This window comes from Macrobrachium nipponense, chromosome 45 (genome assembly GCF_015104395.2).
Source record: "Macrobrachium nipponense isolate FS-2020 chromosome 45, ASM1510439v2, whole genome shotgun sequence".
In the NCBI taxonomy this organism is placed as follows: domain Eukaryota; kingdom Metazoa; phylum Arthropoda; class Malacostraca; order Decapoda; family Palaemonidae; genus Macrobrachium; species Macrobrachium nipponense.
The window spans coordinates 433757-454696 of NC_061105.1; the positions used below are offsets into that span (position 1 = coordinate 433757).

General features: G+C 44.8%; 2 protein-coding genes and 1 long non-coding RNA gene across 3 annotated transcripts in view; 2 read left to right on the forward strand and 1 right to left on the reverse strand.

The window, feature by feature from the left end:
* LOC135214251 (alpha-ketoglutarate dehydrogenase component 4-like) overlaps nt 1–20940 on the forward strand; it is a 381447-nt gene that overhangs the window by 208431 nt on the left and 152076 nt on the right. The window lies entirely within an intron of this gene.
* LOC135214249 (ribonuclease H1-like) overlaps nt 1–20940 on the reverse strand; it is a 99618-nt gene that overhangs the window by 26352 nt on the left and 52326 nt on the right. The gene's annotated exons all lie outside the window — the stretch shown is intronic.
* LOC135214250 (uncharacterized) lies at nt 4207–5483 on the forward strand. Its single transcript, XR_010314315.1, has 5 exons — nt 4207–4305; nt 4406–4475; nt 4595–4752; nt 4891–4977; nt 5103–5483. It is a non-coding gene; the product is annotated as an uncharacterized LOC135214250 (long non-coding RNA).

A 20940-nucleotide genomic window follows, 5' to 3' on the forward strand; every position in this document is an offset into this window, starting at 1 on the left:
GCTTCTTTTTAGAGGGCGCGAGTCCTTCCGAAAGCTCCAACCCCTGCGCGGGGAGGACGCTTCGGAGGACGAGAAGCAATCCTTCAGGATTCGTGCACGTGCACGATCTTTGGCAGCCTGGGAAGCGTCTTCAGGTCTGCCGAAGGGACGCCAGATCGGTGGGGAGTCCCCATAACCCTCCTTCGGCTTTCGACTTGCCCACTCCCTGTGTTCCTGGGAGTCCGGCAGAAGTCCAGGCCTAGAGGCATTATAGGGCCGATCTGACGCCCCCTCCACAACACTAGGGGCACTACACTTCACAACAATGATTGGAGAGATTCCAAGATACAGCTGGAATCTATAATAACAGAAAGGCATTACCTCTCGCAGACATAAGCTCATAGCCCGTAGGCCATACTACAGGGTTAGGCAAAATAAAGTCTACAGGAAGATTAGCAGGTTCACTACCCTGACTTCTGTTTACTGATGCAGTCTATGAGGAAGACCCCCTGATTCAATCACGCTCTAATTTGCGTACATACTAATCATACGTCTTCCTTACGGAATCAGTCAAAGTCTCACACTCCTTACATGGCATATCTCAACTAAGAAGCAAGACCCGTACCCCTCGTGCATACCAAGTGCGGATCTACCGAAGCTTTCGGTAGCCACACCCTACCTTTGCAGACAACACCTTCTGAAACTAGCCTAACTAGATTCAGATATCTTATGCAAAGATGAATCAAAACCAAATTCAAATCAATTTATGATAGCGTATGCCTAGCCACAAATCCAAGTAAATAAATCAAAAGACAATTAGGATACTTAGCGGCAATGAAGTTTCAAAATCCTAAGACGGAGGTACTGAAAACAGGTGTTTACAGTACCGGCAACAGAGAAAATCTGAATAGAAAACGGGAATGGTTCCTGATGCCCGCCTCCCAGCGGCGGGAATGGGTACTAACCACCTGGCCGACCACTGCGTGTGCTGGAAGTTTTTGAAATTCTGTCGGTCTTTGGAGAATACAGCTATATACAGGCGGTCCCCAGGTTACGACGGTTCCGGCTTACGACGTTCCGAGGTTACGACGCTTTTTCTTAAATATTCATTGAAAAACCGCCCTTGGTTACGACGCTTGTTCCGAGGTTACAATGCTGACGCTTCCGACGCTCCGAGTTAACGACGCTGACGCTTCCGACGCTCCGAGTTAACGACGCTTTTAAAAAACGCATGCTATGATAAAAATCCTTTATAGTTTAGCACAGTATATTACAAAAATAAGTTTTTGGTTACATTACAACAAAAATTTTGAGGTTATGATGATTTTCGACACTTTTTATGTCGTATTTTTTAAATTTTTTTAGTGACGCCTCATATGCGGAACTAGTTTCCGAGCGAACGAATACACTAGCTTGGGATGCGCAGTTTAAAACAGTCCAAAAGCGCAAATAATGAAAAAATCATTGCTTGTTTCCAGTACATAATTAACAAAACTAAGTTTCTGGTTAGATTACAACGCAAATTCCAAGGTTACGACGTTTTTTTATGCTTTTTAATGATACCTCATACGCAGAACTAGTTTCTGAGCGGAGGCGCATAAATTAATTTACGCTATTAAACTGTATGGTAAATTGACCGAACAACGACCTCGAACGGTCGAGGATGCTAAGCGTAACAATACCAAACAATGCCACCTCAATCGAATGCTTGCCTGCATTTAACTAGGTTGTGTGCTGCTACGTTGCTGAATTTCATTGCTTTTTTCGTGCCTCTACTATGGCTCCTAAATGGCAGAGTACTTCCTCCGATGATAGTTCATCCAAGAAGAGGAAGGTCATCACCATGGAGGTAAAATACGACGTCATCAAGCGTTCGGAGAAGGGAGAAACTAACACCGAGATAGGTCGTGCTTTAGGGTTGAGCAGGACGATGGTGGTAACCATAGTGAAGGACAAGGAACGTATTCTGAAGCACGTTAAGGATGCTGCACCGATGAAGTCAACGGTGATTAACGAGAAGCAACGTAGCCAGAGCATTGTTGAAATGGAGAAATTGCTCATGATATGGCTGGAGAACCAGAACCAGCGACGTGTTCCGGTGAGCTTAAGTGTGATCCAGGAGAAGGCTAGAGCGCTGCATGAGGCAGTAGTGAAAAAGTTTGGAGAAGGCAGTGCTGGTGGTGAATTTTCCGCGAGTAGAGGTTGGTTTAACTGTTTTAAGGCTCGTGCAAATTTGCATAATGTGAAGCTGCAAGGTGAAGCTGCTAGTGCTGGTAGCGAAGCAGCAGAAAGTTTTCCAGGTGGTTTGGCTGAGATAATTAAGGATGGTGGCTACATGGCTGACCAAGTCTTTAATGTGGATGAGACTGGATTATTTTGGAAAAGAATGCCAAATCGAACGTACCTTTCCAAGGAGGAGAAGTCAGCACCTGGCCATAAAGCTGGTAAGGAGCGACTGACTTTGCTGTTTGGGGCCAATGCAAGTGGCGATTTGAAACTTAAGCCCTTGCTGGTGTATTTGGCCGAGAATCCAAGGGCTTTCAAGGGCATTTTCAATTGTCAACTCCCTGTGATTTGGAAATCAAACAAGAAGGCTTGGGTTACCTTGATGGTCTTCGAAGATTGGTTCAATGACCATTTCGTGCCAGCAGTGGAACGGTATTTGACTTCGAAGGGTCTGCCTTTTAAGGCCCTTTTAGTCCTGGACAATGCCCCTGGTCACCCTTCAAATTTGAGCGACATGCACCCTAATGTGAAGGTGGTGTACCTCCCACCCAATACCACATCGCTGATACAGCCAATGGACCAGGGAGTAATTGCTAATTTCAAGGCTTACTATCTTAGAAGGACCATACGTTTTGCTTTGAGGGCCATAGAAGCTAACAAGGAGTTGACACTGAAGCAATTCTGGAAGGGCTACAACATTACTGATGCAGTGAAGAACATTGCAAGTGCTTGGGACGAGGTGAAGACGACCACTTTAAATGGGGCCTGGAAGAAACTGTGTCCACAGTTTGTGCACAGTTTTGAAGGCTTTGACCAGGCAGAAGACGTCGAGACTGTGACGAGGAAGATCATAGGGCTAAGCAAGAGGCTGAAACTAGATCTTGAACCTGATGATGTAACAGAGCTGCTGGCATCCCATGGAGAGGAATTGTCAGCAGAGGACCTCCTTGAGCTGGAGCAACAAATGATTGAGGAGGAGGAGGCGGCACCAGAGCCAAAACCCAGGTCATTAACTGTGAAAGGCTTGTCAGAGGGTTTTACTCATCTGGAGAGAGCCTTGACTTCTTTTGAGGCAGAAGACCCTACCGTTGCCAGGTTTGACAAAAAAAAGAGAGGAATATTGGATTTGGTGACTTTCTACAAGGAGACCCTGAAGGAGAAGCAGGCGAAGAGAAGTGTGCAGTCCAGGCTTGACACTTTCTTTCACAAGTCTCCAGTACCACCACCTCCCACTCCTAGTCCTGGTAAGGAATTCTGAACTGTTTTACTAATTTATGTGTTTACATACTGTATATAAAATGTGTTCATTTTTTAATGTAACATATACTAAATGTTAGAGTAAATTGTAACTTCATTATAATTTTCATCATTTGTAATTTCATTGCAGAAGTGGTGACAGTTCCAGATCCCCCTGTACTACCTGTGACAGTTCCAGATCCCCCTGTACCTGGACCCTCTGTAGCAGCCCGTCCACCTGTATCAGGTAAGCAATTTCATTTTTCTCATTTTCATGTTGGAAATTGTTTACATACTACGTACATTATGGCATACATACACTAGTATGTACATACTACACAATGTGTTTGATGTTGCATAACCTTTTTTTTTTTTTTTATCATTCCAGATTCCTTTGATAGTGACGGTGACCCAGATGACCCTGAGCCCCTCCATGGTTTGGATGTGTCGCCCTATTCATCAGGTAAGGAATCCTTAACAAATTTGTATAAAATGTTTTATAAATTGCTAATAGAAATTTTATTAAAAGTGTACATATGCTACAGTTACATCCACCTTATTTATGTACCCTATCATTCTTTCCAGATCTAGATGTTCCCTCCTCAGAGCCCAAATCAGTTGATACGACTAGTAACACCTCTCCAACTCCTTCAGGTAAAAGAATTCTTCATTTTTTATATTGTATTACTACATATGTCAAACAGTAATAACATGTGCAGTAGTTACAGTACATACATAATCTATCATTTATATTTTTTATCATTCCAGACTCCCAAGCACCTGCCCATCCCACTCCATAGCCCAGCCCCCCACTCTCATCTACCATATGCCCATCCCAGTAAGCAAGCCAACCACTAGAATTTGGTAAGGACATTTTTTTTTATTAATGTTTTTTTATTACATATGTAATAACCATGTTATGTATGTAACATACATACTAATCATATGTACATTATCATTCCAGACTGACATGCACCTTGTGACTTACATAAACCAGACCTCTACATAGCCTACATGTCTTCATTTTGCTGAAGGTAAGGAATTCTCAGTTGTTTTTAATGTGTGCATACAGTAAATTGTTAATTATGGAACAATAAATTTTGTACACTTAAGTGGTTACATACTGTCCTTTAATATTAATTCTTCATTCCAGACTGCCCATCATCCTAGCCTGTTATCTGTGATAAAGCACACTGAAGTTAGGTATGGAATGCATCCTTATCATTGCAGGCTTCCTACACATGAATGCTCTACACCTCCATCTCCATCTCCCACAACCTAGGTAACAGCTTTGAGACTCACTAAAAGTTGGTAAGTTATGTAAGGAATTTCTAAATTAAGTTTTATACATGTTATATCTGATGTTAAACCACAGTATGTGCATATTACTGTATGTAACTTACTATGCATAGAGGACTTACTGACATAATTATTTTTTGTACATTCCAGAATCCCAGAACCCCCTGAATGATGTAGGCTATGGGGCCACATAAGACTTTGTCCAGGGTTACATAGCACGACAACTTTAAACTAAAAGTAAGGAATTAATTAACATACATTAACTCTTTTAGTACTCTTGATATATCTACAGTAATTAACATATTGCATTCACGACTTTCTGTAGTATATTTTGTACTAATTGTGTTACTTTTTCCTTCCAGAACCAACATTTTTCACACAACTCCAGGTTGTACTACACATTACAAGTGTCATCAAGGGATAACTACAAGTAGAAGCACCATTTTTGGATGGAAAAAACCCTTCAGGAAAGTATATGTATCAAATGTAACATGTAGTAATGTACCAAAGGATGAAAAGTAAGGTTTTTACATACAGTATGTACATACGTACATAACTTTTTTTATTAGGAATTTCCAACCAAGTTTGATTACATGTTATAAACCACTGTACGTATGGTTATACTGTATGTAACTTACTAACATACATGACTTAACTTAGATAATTTTTTGGTACATTCCAGAATCCCAGAACCCCCTGAATGATGTAGGCTATGGGGCCACATAAAACATAGCACGACAACTTTAAACTACAGTACTAAAAGTAAGGAATTAGTAATTAACATACATTAAGTTTTATACATGTTATATCTGATGTTAAACCACTGTATGTGCATATTACTGTATGTAACTTACTATGCATAGAGGACTTACTGACATAATTATTTTTTGTACATTCCAGAATCCCAGAACCCCCTGAATGATGTAGGCTATGGGGCCACATAAGACTTTGTCCAGGGTTACATAGCACGACAACTTTAAACTAAAAGTAAGGAATTAATTAACATACATTAACTAAGTTTTATACATATTATATCTGATATTAAACCACTGTATGGTGCATATTACTGTATGTAACTTACTCTGCATAGAGGACTTACTGACATATTTATTTTTTGTACATTCCAGAATCCCAGAACTCCCTGAATGATGTAGGCTATGGGGCCACATAAAACTTTGTCCAGGGTTACATAGCACGACAACTTTAAACTAAAAGTAAGGAATTAATTCACATACATTAACTCTTTTACTCTTGATATATCTCAAAGTAAGGAATTATAAACTAAAAGTAAGGAATTAATTAACATACATTAACTCTTTTACTCTTGATATCTATAATTTACATATTGCATTCAGGACTTTGCGTAATATTTTGTACTAATTGTGTTATACTTTTACCTTCCAGAACTACCAGACTGAGGTTTTAGTGTACTCCAGGATGTACCAAAGGATTACTTCAAGAATTTGCATAGTGTACCAAAGGATTTACTTCAAGAATTTGCATAGTGTATAGTGTATAATCTAACCTAAGGATTACTTCAAGAATTTGCATAGTGTATTAGTGTATATAAACTGAACTAAGGACTTGGTACTTCAAGAATGTGCATTTATAGTGTCACAAGAGGATATTAATAAAGCTTAAACCTTCAAGAACCATCCTTTGGCATTGAAATAACCACACTACACATCATGCAATATTTGCATAAGTAACACAAGTAAGGTCTTTATAACTTTTTATTAGTTTAAGGCATATTTCCAAGTGTCGTTCCGGCTTACGACGATTTTCGGGTTACGACGCGTCTCAAGAACAGAACCCCCGTCGTAACCCGGGGACTGCCTGTATATATCTGACATGTAAGTTTCATGAACAAAATAAAAAGTCAAACCAACATATTATTTCCTATATGATAGGAAGAGTGCTACTCTCTGTCCCCAATATAGTGTCTGCGGCGACATATGGGCCCAAAGAGCAGCAGTTCTCGTATGTAGTCCTCACCTCCCGAAGGTAGTGTGAGGCAAACACTGAGTTACTACGCCAAAAGGTGGCATTCAAGATGTCATTGAGTGCCATGTTCTTTTGGAAGGCTACTGACGTAGAAATAGCCCTCACTTCATGCGCATTCACCTCCAACACTTTCATATCACTGTCTTCACAAGATGAATGCGCTTCCTTGATGGTGTCCCTCAAGAAAAAAGCCAGAGCATTCTTTGACATTGGTAAAATTGGCTTCCTGACCGAACACCACAAGTTATCAGAAGGACCTCTACAATCCTTCGTCTTCTTTAGGTAGAATTTGAGAGCCCTGACAGGGCACAGAACTCTCTCTGGCTCGCACCCAACGATTTCGGCCATCCCTTTAATGTCGAAGGTCCTAGGCCAAGGGTTGGACGGATTTTCATTTTTTGCCAGGAACGTTGGGCTCAAGGAACAGACCGTGTTATAACCTTTAAAGCCAACGTACTTGCTAATCGCTTGAACTTCGCTGACTCTCTTCGCCGTCGCCAGAGCAGTCAGGAAGATAGCTTTTCTAGTAACATCTTTCAAAGAAGCCGTATGCATAGGTTCGAATGGACTGGACATGAGGAACTTCAGAACTACGTCCAAGTTCCAAGACGGCAACCTGGGTTGCTGAACCTTCGTTGTTTCGAAAGATCTCAAGAGATCGTGAAGGTCTCTGTTGTCCGCCAAGTCCAGGCCTCTGTGACTAAAAACAACCGAAAGTACACTCCTATAACCCTTGATTGTAGAGACTGCAAGTTTCATGTCCCTCCTAAGGTATAGTAGGAAGTCAGCAATCTGGCTCACAGAGGTCGTGGTGGAGGAAATGCCGTTCTTCTTGCACTAACTCCCGAAGACTGTCCACTTCGACTGGTACACTGAGCTGGATGAAGCTCTCCTTGCATTGGCGATAGCTCTCGCCACTGACCTAGAAAAGCCTCTCGCTCTGGCCAACTTTTGGATAGTCTGAATGCAGTCAGACTCAGAGCGGGGAGGTTTCCGTGGTACCTCTCAAAGTGGGGCTGTCTGAGTAGATCTGTCCTTACTGGAAGCGTCCTCGGGAAGTCTACTACGAAGGCCATGACCTCTGTGAACCAGTCTCTCGCAGGCCAGAACGGGGCGATCAAAGTCATTCTCGTCCCTTCCGACGCCGCAAACTTTCTCATAACTTCCCCTAGGATCTTGAATGGGGGAAAGGCGTACAGGTCCATCCCCGTCCAGTCCCAGAGAAGGGCGTCTATCGCCACTGCCCCTGGATCGAGCACCGGGGAGCAGTACAGTGGAAGCCTCTTCGTTCTGGACGTCGCAAACATGTCCACGAGCGGACGTCCCCATAACCCCCACAGCTCTTGGCATACCTCCTGATGCAGAGTCCACTCGGTTGGCAGGAGTTGACCTCGCCTGCTGAGGAGATCTGCCCGGACGTTCTCTACTCCTGCTACGAATCTCGAAGGATCGTGACGTCCAGTGCACTTGCCCACAGCAAGATCTCCTTTGCCAGAGCAAACAGGGACCGAGAATGTGTTCCTCCCTTTTTCTTCAAGTACGCAAGAGCTGTGGTGTTGTCTGAGTTGACTTGTACTATTCGATGAGAGACTTTTTCTTGGAAAAACTGGAGCGCTAAAAAGATGGCTGCCATCTCTTTTATGTTTATGTGCCAGGACACCTGTTCCCCTCTCCAGGTGCCTGACACTTCTTCCCCCCCTAATGTTGCTCCCCACCCCCTGGTGGACGCGTCGGAGAACAACACTAGGTCGGGGCTCTGAAGCTTGAGAGACATGCCCTCCGACAGCTTCACAGGATCTAACCACCATTTCAAGTGATGTTTTACCTCTCCCGAGATTTCCAAGATCACATCCAGATTCTTTTTGTCCCTCCAATTGTCCTTGAGAAAAAATTGTAGCAGTCTGAGGTGCAGTCTCCCCAAGGAAACAAACTTCTCCGGCGAGGAAATGGTCCCCAGCAGACTCATCCATTCCCTCACCGAGCACGATTCTTTCCTTAGGAAGGCTGACACTTTGTCTAAGCCTTGCTGCTGACGTACCTGGGACGGAAAAGCTCGAAAAGCCACTGAATCCATCTGAATCCCCAGATACACGATGGACTGCGTCGGGATCAGATGCGACTTTTCGAAATTCACCAGTAGTCCCAGGGACTTCACCAACGATAAAGTTGTTTGAAGATCCAGTCATCCAGGTACATAGAGACTCTGATATTCACAAGATGAAGCCACCTCGCCACTTTCTTCATTAAAGTCGTGAAGACCATAGGGGCCATGCTCAATCCGAAGCAAAGCGCCCTGAATTGATAAACTGTCCCTTTTAGGACAAACAGAAGATACTTCATCGACTGTGGATGGATGGGGACGTGAAAATACGCGTCTTGAAGGTCTAATGACACCATCCAATCGTTTGGTCTTAAGGTCCCAAGAATAGACTGAGGTGTCTCCATCTTGAATTTCTGCTTCTGTACGAACCGATTCAGACTGCTCACATCCAAGACTGGTCGCCAACCTCCCGACTGTTTTGGCACCAGGAATATCCTGTTGTAGAAGCCTGGGGATTCCAGGTCTACAACCTGTTCCACCGCTCTCTTTTCGAGCATCTGCTCGAGCAGATCGTAAAGGATCTGTTGCTTCTCCTGATGGTAAATAGGGGATAAATCCTTGGGTGTCGTGCACAGTGGGCGAGGCTTCAAGAAAGGAATCTTGTACCCCTGCTTGATGATGTTGAGCAACCAGCTGTCCGCATTCCTCTCTATCCAAGCTTTTGAGAATAGTCGAAGCCTGGCTCCTACTGGTGGCTGAAGGATCGCTGGTTCATTTTTTACCTCTGAGTTTAGCAGAGACTCTACCTCTGGAACGTGTACTTCCTCGAAAAGGTGTCCTCGAGGAAACTCCACCTCGAAAGGGCTTCTGCTTCTTGAAAGCTTGTGTCCGTGCAGACGTCGAAGAAACAACCGTACGTTTCGCAGACTGAGCTAGGAGGTCTTGGGTAGCCTTTTCCTTTAGACTGATCGCCAGATCTTTGACCATAGCCTGGGGAAAGAGATGGCTCGAAAGAGGAGCATACAACAATTCTGCCTTCTGAGAGATAGAGACTGCCTTTGCAGTAAAACCACAGTAGGTCGCTCTCTTCTTCAAAATTGAAGTGCAGAAGTGCGAGGCCAACTCCTCCGAACCATCCCTGACGGCCTTGTCCATGCATGCAAGCACGCTGGACAGCTCCTCCAGGCTAATCGAATCAGGACTACGCGACCGGTTATCCAAGACCCCTAAACACCAGTCCAAAAAATTGAAGACTTCTATCGTACGGAAGAGTCCCTTAAGATGATGGTCTATCTCAGAAAGGGTCCAGGACACTTTCGCCGTCGACAAAAGGGATCTCTTTGGTGCATCTACCAAAGTAGCGAAGTCACCTTGGGACGAAGAGGGAGCTCTAAAACCTATCTCCTCCCCTGTCTCATACCAAAGACCTGCCTTTCCTGTCAGTCTTGAAGGGGGCAGGGTGAAAGCGTTCTTGTTTCGGGCTTTTCTTGACTCCATCCAATTCTGAATTTTCTTAAAAGCCCTTTTTGTTGAAAATGAAGTAGCCATCTTCAACAATCCTGAAGTCTTGATGGCCTTCGACGATAACAATTGCGAAGGAGGTGACTGAGGGGCCGCAGGTTTAAACTTTTCTTCAAAAGAGGCTCGAAGCAATCGAACCAAGACATGGTAATCTGAAGACACTGGTGTAGAAGATTGTTTTTCAGTTATTTCCTCTGATAAGTCTCCTTCATGAGATTCATTACTATCCTCTGAATCTCGGCGAATGTCTGAAGAAGCATTATGTTGTGCGTCCAGCCGAGCGTCATGCCCGGCGTCCAGCTGAGCGTCCTGCCGAGCGTCACGCTTGGCATCCAGCCGAGCGCCACGCCCGGCGTCCAGCCGAGCGCCCAGCCGAGCGTCAGGCCCGGCGTCAAGCCTCGCTGTCGCCTTAACGTCGTGCTCTCCAGACCCTCATGCACGAAATCTCGAAGGCGAAGTAATAGGGGAAAGAGCGGAGCGAGGAGAAGGAGAAGGAGACTGCCTGGATCTCTTGACTGGCAGCTTATCATCCTTCCTCCTGTGACATGGCTTTTCCTCTTTCTCTGCAATCAATGAGGCAAGTTGATGTTGCAAAGCCTCAATCCTCTTCAAATTAGGGCTGATCCTGTGAGAAGACGAGGGCCCTCCTCCTTCTTACATGGGCTGCCACGGGTATATCCTTAGCGCAACCAGTGCGCTCAAAAGTATTTTCGTCAAAAGACATCCTGCTCTCTTTTGCGGCAGAAAGTCTTCAAATTGTTCTGGAGACGACCACAAAACCGAAGGAGCTAACGGATGCGCAGCGTCCTCCTCTGAGGAATCAGAGACGACGGCCGCCTGTGCGACATCTAGCGTCTTTGTTCTCTTCAGAGGGCGCGATCGCTTCCGAAAGCTCCAACCGCTGCGCGGGGAGGACGTTTCTGATGACGAAAAGTACTCTTTCAAGATCCGTTTACAAACTTTGGAAGCCTGGGAAGTGCCCCCAGGTCTTGCCGAAGGGACATCAGATCGGTTGTCCAACACCCCCTCCTCAACACTCGGGGCATTATCACTACACACCACAGCACTATTAACACCTTCTAATGCGAGCACTTTTGATTCCAGGCTACGCAAAGATTCAAGAATCATCGATAGGGTATTACCCTCCACAGACACTATTGTAGGGCCCGAAGGCATCACAGGTTTTGGAGGGATAAATTCTACTGGATGTGTAACTGGCGTTACACTCCTAGAGGAAGACCTCTTTACCCTATCCCGTTCTAGTTTACACACATATGATTCATACGCCTTCCACGCAGAATCAGACATACTTTCACACTCCTTGCAGCGATCATCAAACATACAAACATGTTCCCTACAATTCGCGCACACTGTGTGAGGGTCTTCCGAAACTTTCGGTAGCCTCACCTTGCATTCTTCCACACAACATACTCTGGCGCTAGTTGAACTAGATCCAGACATCTTAAGTTAAGGAAAAATCAAGCCAAATTCAAAAACAATCCACAATTAGCGTATGCCTAACCAAAAATCAATCGGGATACTCAAGTAGCCAAAGAAGTTCCAAAATCCAATGATGGAGGTACTGAAAACAAGTGTTGACAGTACCGGCGACAGAGAAAATCTGAATAGAAAATGGGAATGGTTCCTGACGCCCGCCTCCCAGCGGCGGGAATGGGTACTACCACCTGGCCGACCACTGAGTTTTGAAATTCTGTCGGACTTCGGAGAATACAGCTATATATATATATCTGGCAGGTACGCTTCATGAACAAATGGAATTTTCATTATAGAATGAAATTTTATTGCATATTTACCGAACAATTATACAGCTGTATGTTCCCTACGAATGGCAGACAATAGATTAAAAAATTCTGCGGTGGCGCCGCCGTCGCTGATGTAGGTGACGTCATCTCCCTCCACTCGAGGGAGCTACAGGTACAACTGTCCAGGTAACATCAATTCGTTCTGCCCAGCCATCCACCTGTGGGGAGGAGGGAGGGCTTTGATTAATAATTGTTCAGTAAGTAAGCAATAAAATTTCATTTTATAATGAAAATTCCATTTTTATTGCAGTCTCTTACCGAACAATTATACAGCTGATTACCCATTGCAAGGATGGGGGGCTGTGGATGTAAGTTTTACTTCAACAATAACATACGATTCTTGAAAATAAAGTACGTACGTATACCCACAAGCACTGTGGGTGCCTGATGTACCTTACCTTGTAAGATAGCTACTGCAGGAGCATACTGCCTCTGGTCGGTGCTCATCTTACATAGTAGAAGGCTTGGAATATGACCAATGGGTGCCTCTACATGGAGTGGAAGATCCTCGTAGTCATGGTGTTCACCGCTGACTCAACGAAGATACAACAAAATATTGCCCTTGCCCTGGGCTAAGACCAGAAATAACCAACATGAAAAAACTGTCACCTACACCGAAATAAAACCTTTACCCACCAAAACTAACACTAAAATGACTTGTGAGTACTCCGGGTACATTGTACCCCCAGACTTCCCTTTAACTCGTCGACCTTGGTACAAGGCGAAACATAGGCTAACAGAGGGAGCAACCCCCCATGTCGTTTCTCCCAACACCATGCCAGCTACCGAAAGTGGACCGAGAGACTTACAATCTTCAAACAGTCTCAATTTCTTTCAAATAATGCGTAGCAAACACAGATTTAGACCTCCAAAAGGTACTTTGCAGTATAGCAGATAGCGACAAGTTGTGTCGAAAAGCGAGAGAAGTCGCTACCGCTCGAACTTCGTGCGCTTTCACTCTCAGTAAAGGAAACACTGCGTCATTAGCTTGCGAATGTGCTTCTACAATTAATACTCTCAGAAAAAAGGAAATAGCATTTTTTGAGAGGGGACGAGAGGGATTTTTAACAGAGCACCACAAACGATTCGACTGACCTCTAATCTTCTCTGTTCTGCGGAGGTAATATCTTAATGCCCGCACGGGACATAAGAGTCGTTCTTCTTCCTGGCCTATCAAGTCTGTCAGGTTTTTGAGAACAAAGTTACATGGCCACGGATTAGAAGGGTTTTCGTTTTTCGCGAGAAAATTGAGTTCCACAGAGCAAACTGCGTCACCTTGAGAAAATACCACTTTTCTGTCCATCACGTGTAGCTCGCTAACTCGTTAGTTGATGCCAGTGCAACTAAAAATAACGTCTTCTTGGTGAGATTCCTCATAGACGAAGAAAGTAACGGTTCAAAGGGAGGACCCGAAAGTGGCTTAAGAACTATATCGAGATTCCATGCTATCGAGCCCTTTGACAATTTGGAAGTCTCGAACAATTTAATTAGATCGGAAAGATCACTATTCATGGATAGGTCTAGTCCTCTGTGTTTAAAGACTGAAGACAGCATCGCTCTGTATCCCTTAATAGTCGAAGGTGCTAAATACTTAACATCCCTTAAGACAAGAAGGAAATCAGCTATTTCGTTCACAGATGCTTCAGAAGAAGAGACTTTAGTCTGTCTACACCATCTTCGAAACACTCCCCATTTAGACTGGTATAGTCTGTTAGAAGAATCTCTTCTGCAGTTCGCGATAGCTTCTGCAGCCCGTCTCGAAAAACCTTTCGCTCTGACGAGACTCCTGACAGTCTGTATCCTGTCAGTGCCAGAGCGGATAATCCTTGGTGGAATCTCTCGAAGTGCGGTTGTCTGAGTAGACATTTCTTTAACGGAAGAAGTCTGGGGAAGTCTACGAGCAAGTCGAGGAGATCTGGGAACCATTCTTTCCTTGGCCAGAATGGAGCGACTAGTGTCAGAGAAACATTTTTGTGGAATGACACTTTGTTCAGCACCTGTCTTATTAGGCCGAACGGGGGAAAAGTGTACGCTTCCAGGCCCGACCAGTCTAGTAACATTGCATCGACTGACCATGCAAGAGGGTCCGGGACTGGAGAGCAAAACAGCGGAAGGCGGTTGTTCCTCGAGGTTGCAAAGAGATCTATCATCGGCTTTCCCCAAAGTTTCCATAGGTCTAGGCAGACCTTCACATCGAGAGTCCATTCTAATGGCAGTACTTGATGACGGCGGCTTAGTCCGTCCGCCAACACATCCATTTTCCTTTGAACAAATCGAGGGATCAGCGTAACATGTTATTGTCATGATACAATAAAGTTTTATGCATACTTACCTGGCAGATATATACTTAGCTATAGACTCCGTCGTCCCTGATAGAAATTCGAATTTCGCGGCACACTCTACAGGTAGGTCAGGTGATCTACCGCCCCGCCGCTGGTGGCGGGAATAGGAATCATTCCCGTTTTCTAAGACAGATTTTCTCTTCCACCTGTCTCCTGAGGGGAGGTCAGGTGGGCCATACACCGTATATATCTGCCAGGTAAGTATGCATAAAACTTTATTTTATCATGATAATAACATTTTTATGCATTCAACTTACCTGTCAGATATATACTTAGCTGATTGGCACCTTTGGCGGAGGGTAAGAGACAGCTAATTTACTGAAATAGACAGGAAACAACATATGTTGTAGGTAATAAAAATAAAAAAACCTCTTGATTCCTACCTGTGTTAGCGAAAGACTTCATGGCTACTGCCTAGGAGCCCGTATCGCTTCAAGAGCCTCAGCGAGGTAGTGACCTCATGCTAAGAGTTCTTCATGGTCTGTTACAGGGGTCTTACCCACTTACGCTTCAGAATCTTAGGATCTTTGTCAATGGGGTCCTATCCACTTACATGACAAAACACCTTGCCTATTGGCATGATCATAGAGCATGACACTAATCCCGATCACCTGATCCTAATTGGGGTTAGTACTAAGATTGAAAGGAGTCATCCCCGAACATCCTTTCAAGCAACCCACAACTCAACAACAATATTACAAATAATCATTAAAAACATAAAAACAAAATTAAGGATCAGCGTCTGCTCCATTTCCCAGCATAGTATCCGCTGATACATAAGGTCCAAGAGAAAAACATTTATCGTATGTTACTCTAACATCCTTTAAATAGTGGGATGCAAATACTGAATTGCACCTCCAATAAGTTGCTGCTAAAATGTTTCTCATGGACATATTCTTAGTGAAAGAAAGGGAAGTTGCCACAGCCCGGACTTCGTGAGCTTTTACTCTCAGCAGCTTTAAAGAGTTCTCTTGGCAATTCCTGTGAGCTTCGGTAATCACATTTCTGACAAAGAACGCCAATGCGTTCTTTGACATAGGTCTTTTTGGGGTTTCTTTTACCGAACACCAAAGACTTTGTCGACATCCCTGAAGCTGTGTCTTCTTTTTTAAATAGAATTTTAAGGTCCTAACTGGGCAAAGGGACCGATCCAACTCTCTACCTACCAGAGAAGAGAGTCCCTTGACTTCAAAACTTCTAGGCGAAGGTTTAGAAGGGTTTTCATTCTTTGCTAGGAATAGATCCTGGAAAGAAATAACCGCCGAGTCTTTTTTAAATCCCACCCGAGAGTCCAAAGCATGCAATTCACTGATCCTCTTAGCAGTTGCAAGAGCCAACAGGAATATGCATTTACTAGTAAGATCTCTGAATGAGATTTTATCTGGAGGTTCGAACCTGTCCGAAATCAAGAATTTTAGGACTACGTCAAGGTTCCAACTCGGGGGAATAGAAGATCTCAATTTCGTAGTCTCGAAAGACCTGATGAGATCATGAAGATCCTTATTATTTTCCAGATTCAGCCCTCTGTTTCTAAAAACAGCTGAGAGCATGCTCTTATATCCCTTGATAGTGGATACGGCCAATTTCGACTCTTCTCTTAAGAAGAGAAGAAAATCCGTGATTTCGGTCACAGAGGTATTGGAAGAGGACAGCTTCTTCGACCTACACCATCTATGGAAAACTTCCCACTTCGATTGGTAGACCCGCAAGGTAGAGGCTCTGCGGGCTCTAGCAATTGCAGTTGCCACTTTCTTTGAAAAGCCTCTCGCTCTGACCAGTCTTTCGATAGTCGAAAGGCAGTCAGGGAGAGACTTTGGATGTTTTTGTGGAACCTCTCGAAGTGGGGTTGTCTGAGCAGATCTGTCCTGTTTGGTAGAGATCTGGGGAAGTCCACCGTCCATTCCAGTACCTCTGTGAACCAGATTCGGGAAGGCCAGAAGGGAGCAATTAGAATTAGTCTCGTTCCCTCTGATGCCACAAATTTTCTTAGTACTTCCCCCAGCAATTTGAATGGGGGAAAGGCGTAGGCATCTATGCCTGACCAATCCATGAGGAAAGCATCGATCGCCGTGGCTCTGGGATCTTCTTCTAGCGAGCAGAAGTTGTCTATCTTCCTGGAGAGGAACGTGGCAAACAGGTCGATCTGGGGTCTTCCCCAGAGGGACCACATTTGTCTGCAGACTTCTGAGTGGAGCATCCACTCTGTCGGGAGTACCTGGTTCTTTCTGCTCAACCTGTCTGCCCTTAGGTTTTTTACCCCTTGAACAAACCTTGTCCGCAGAATTATGCCCCGTTCCTCTGTCCAGGTTAACAGATCTCTCGCTATTTCGTTCAGTGAGAAAGAGTGAGTGCCCCCTTGATTCCGGATGTAAGCCAGAGCTGTGGTATTGTCGGAATTGACTTGAACTACCACTCCTCTGACTTCCGCTTCGAAGTATTCCAGGGCTAGATGAATCGCCAGGAGTTCCTTCACATTGATGTGCAGTGTAGCCTGTTGTTTGGTCCAGGTACCCGCCACTTCCTTTGGACCCACAGTGTTGCTCCCCAACTGTTTCCGAGGCATCGAAAACAACACTCGGTGAGGGTTCCGAATCAAGAGGGACACCCCTTCGTTCTTTGTTAATGGGGTTAACGACCACTTCAGGTTGGATTTTATCCCCTGTTGAATGGGAAAACAGTCTGACAAGTCTCCTGTCTTTTGACTCCACATTTGTTTGAGATAAAACTGCAGAGGTCTGAGATTTAATCTCCCTAGGAAAATGAACTGCTCTGACGAGGAAAGGGTGCCCAGCAGACTGAGCCATTCCCTCGCCGAGGTCCGTTCTTTCCCTAAGAAGTTCGAGACTTTTTCTAAGCCTCGAGCAATTCTCTCTTGTGATGGAAACGCCCGAAAACCTCGAGAATCCATCTGTATCCCCAGATAGACTATGTTCTGTCTGGGGATCAATTGTGATTTCTCGAGGTTCACGAGTAGTCCCAAAGATTTTGTCAAATCCAAAGTCTTCTCCAAGTCCTTCAAGCACTGAAGTTCCGATTTTGCTCTTATTAGCCAATCGTCCAGATAAAGGGATATATTTATCCCTTCTAGATGTAGCCATCTCGCAACATTCATCATTAGCCTTGTGAACACTTGAGGGGCCGTAGACAGGCCGAAGCATAGGGCTCTGAATTGGAATACTTTTCCCTGCATCATGAATCGGAGATATTTTCTTCGATATGATGCGGGTGGGGACATTGAAAGTAAGCATCTTGTAGATCTAAGGAGACCATCCAATCTCCTGGACGAAGAGCCACAAGAACCGATTTTCATGTTTCCATAGAGAACTTTGTGTTCTCTACAAATCGGTTCAATGCGCTCACATCCAGGACCGGTCTCCACCCTCCCGAGGATTTCGGAACCAGAAAAAGACGGTTGTAGAATCCTCGGGAATGCGGATCCCGAACCAATTCGATGGCCTCCTTTTGCAACATCTGTTCTACCAGTTGCAATAATGCTTCTTTCTTGGCAGGGTCCCTGTATTGGGCTGACAGTTCCCTCAAGTTCGTTGTCAAGGGAGGCCTGTCTCGAAAGGGGATCTTATATCCCTTTGTTACCACTGAAAGGGACCATATTTCTGCCTCTCTCAGAGTCCATTCTTCGGAAAATTTCCGAAGTCTGGCTCCTACCGGTGCTTGAAGGACTGGTGTCTCATTTTGCTTTCTTGATAGGTCTGAATGAAGACCTACCTCTCTTCTGTATTCCTCTCTTCTTAAAGGAGGGTCTGGCAGAGGAGCTCCCTCGAAAGGGCTGTTGAGGAGTACGATTCTCTCTCTTAACAGGAACCGAAGTCCTTGATTTCTTTGCAGATTGGGCCAAGAGATCTTGCGTGGCCTTTTCTGTCAAAGAATGAGAAATGTCCTTCACTAGTTGTGCAGGAAACAATTGGTCCGAAAGAGGAGCATAAAGAAGAGATGACCTCTGAATGGGAGTAACTGCTTTCGTCAGAAAGGAACTAAATAAGACTCTTCTTCAGAATTCCAGTTCCAAAAAGCGAGGCCACCTCTCCTGATCCATCTTGAACTGCTTTGTCCATGCAGGACAGTACACTATAAAGGACTTCTGGACTAAGAGATTCATTCTCTTGAGTCTTCTTGGCCAACACCCCAAGGGACCAGTCTAAGAAGTTAAAAACTTCTAAGACATTAAACAATCCCTTGAGGAGATGGTCCATCTCAGAAGTCCCCCATGTGATCTTTGCCGATGACAAGGCTTGTCTCCTTGACGAATCCACCAGATTCGAAAAATCTGCTTCGGCAGTGGTAGGGAGAGCTAGACCCAGTGATTCGCCCGTCTCGTACCAAATTCCCTTCTTTTCCTGAGAGTTTGGAAGGAGGGCAGGCAAAGACTGTCTTCCCCGCCTTCTCCTTGGATTTAAACCAATTTCCTACGAATCAGAGAGCCTTATTTATGGAAATGGTTGGCTTCATTTTAACGAAAGATGATGGCTTCGAGACCTTCGTACTTGTAAATAAAGACCTCGGAGAAGGAGGAGCAGTAGGGCTTAAAGAGTCCCCAAACTCTTGAAGTAAGAGGGCTGCCAACGTCTTGTAATCTGGCAAGCCTGGAGCCGAGTGGTCTTCCGAGTCCGAAACTTCTTCCAAATCCAACTCCATTTCCAAAGAGGATTGTTTATTTTCAATAGGAGACGGGTCTCTTGCAACATCTGCCCCACTCTCGCAAGAACGACGGCCGCCTGTGCGGCAACTTGCGTCCCTACGAGAGATAGGTTGATCCTGCAACACGACCTTATCCTTCCCCTGGCAAGAGCGACGGCCGCCTGTGCGGCACCTTTCTCTCCTGTCAGAGGAAGGATGTCCTCTCCTATCGCTTTCCACGGAACCACCCATATCCTGACAAGGGCTACGGCCGCCTGTGCGGCACCTAGATTCCCTGTCAGGTAAAGGTTTATCCTTCCGAAAGCTAGACAAAACCTCTTGGCTTAATTGTCTTTTGGAAGAAGTCCGTATCTTTTGGCGCCTGGATGGCGCTTCTGGCTCATTGCTCTTGGTTGGTGCTTCTGGCGCATTGCGCCAGGCTGGCGCTTCTGGCGCATCTGGCGCATCTGACGCTTCTAGCGCTTCTGGCTCTTCTGACTCATATGGAGCTTCTAGCGCATCTGGCACATTGCGCCAGGTTGGCGCTTTTGGCGCATTCTTCATACTCATCCGAGTAGAATCCGCAACTTTTACGTCCGTTTCTTCTTTCCTTCCGTTCGTTCTCTTTATCGGAAGGAAAGAGTCCTTTCTTCTGGGAGTCTCCTTCGTAAAAACTCCTACTAAAGCAGAGAGCTGCTCCTGTACATTCAGTAGAATTTTTGCAGCAGCATTCTCTTTCTCCTTTCCCGATTCAGGTGAAGGAGGTCTAGAATAGGAAGGTGACTCCGATTTACGTTTAGAAATTAATTTGCTTTTCTTCCTTTCACATGGAGATCCATCGGAGAAAAGCTCAGGGCTTGAATTCAAAGTTGGAGCCTTCCAACTCCTTTTTAAGGGGCGTGAACAGTTTCATCAGAGCTCCAGCCCTTACATTAGGTGAAGAATCTGAAGACGAAAAGCACTGTTTTAGGATGCTTTTTCGGTAGCGATCCTTGGCAGTTCGGGTCGTCACAGAATCTGCCGAGGGGACGCCTGATCGGTGGGGATTCTCCATAACCTCCGTAAGGCTTTTGACATTCCTTCTCCTCTGGGCCTGTGAGCTTGGAAGAGGTCTAGGCCTGGGAGCGAGATGAAGCCGATCAGACGCACCCTCCACTGCACTAGAGACACTTAAATCACTATCACTGTGCTTACCTTGTAATGTCAGCATTTTACGTTCCATCCTTTGCAGTACAGCTTTAAGATCTGCAATTTCCGTTGCTGGATTTGCAGTCTTAGTACAAGAGGAAGAAGATACAGGTTTAGGGTTAGGTGTTAATTTAAGTGACTCGTTAGAACGAGACCTACTTACGCTTCTGGAGGAAGCCTTCCTAGCCCTATCCATATCCAATTTCCTTAAATAGGAATTTAAATTCTTCCATTATTCCTCATTCAAACCTACACATTCATCACAGGTGTTAGATATTGAGCATTCATTCATTCTACACCCTTACAAAACTGTGTGAGGATCTACCGAAGCTTTCGGTAGCCTCACCATGCATCCCTCATTTACACACTGTCTTCTAACCGTAAAGCTAGAATCCGACATTATGAGAAATATCCAAAAACCAAGTCCAAATAACAGTCCACGAAAGAGTATGCCAAACCATAGATCCAATACGTCACCAAAATAACCGGCTTAGAAGATCAATAGCGATGAAAAAACACGAAAATCAAATCAGGAGTAACAACAACAATGTTGCTGTCACGGCCGATGGAGAAAATCTGTCTTAGAAAACGGGAATGATTCCTATTCCCGCCACCAGCGGCGGGGCGGTAGATCACCTGACCTACC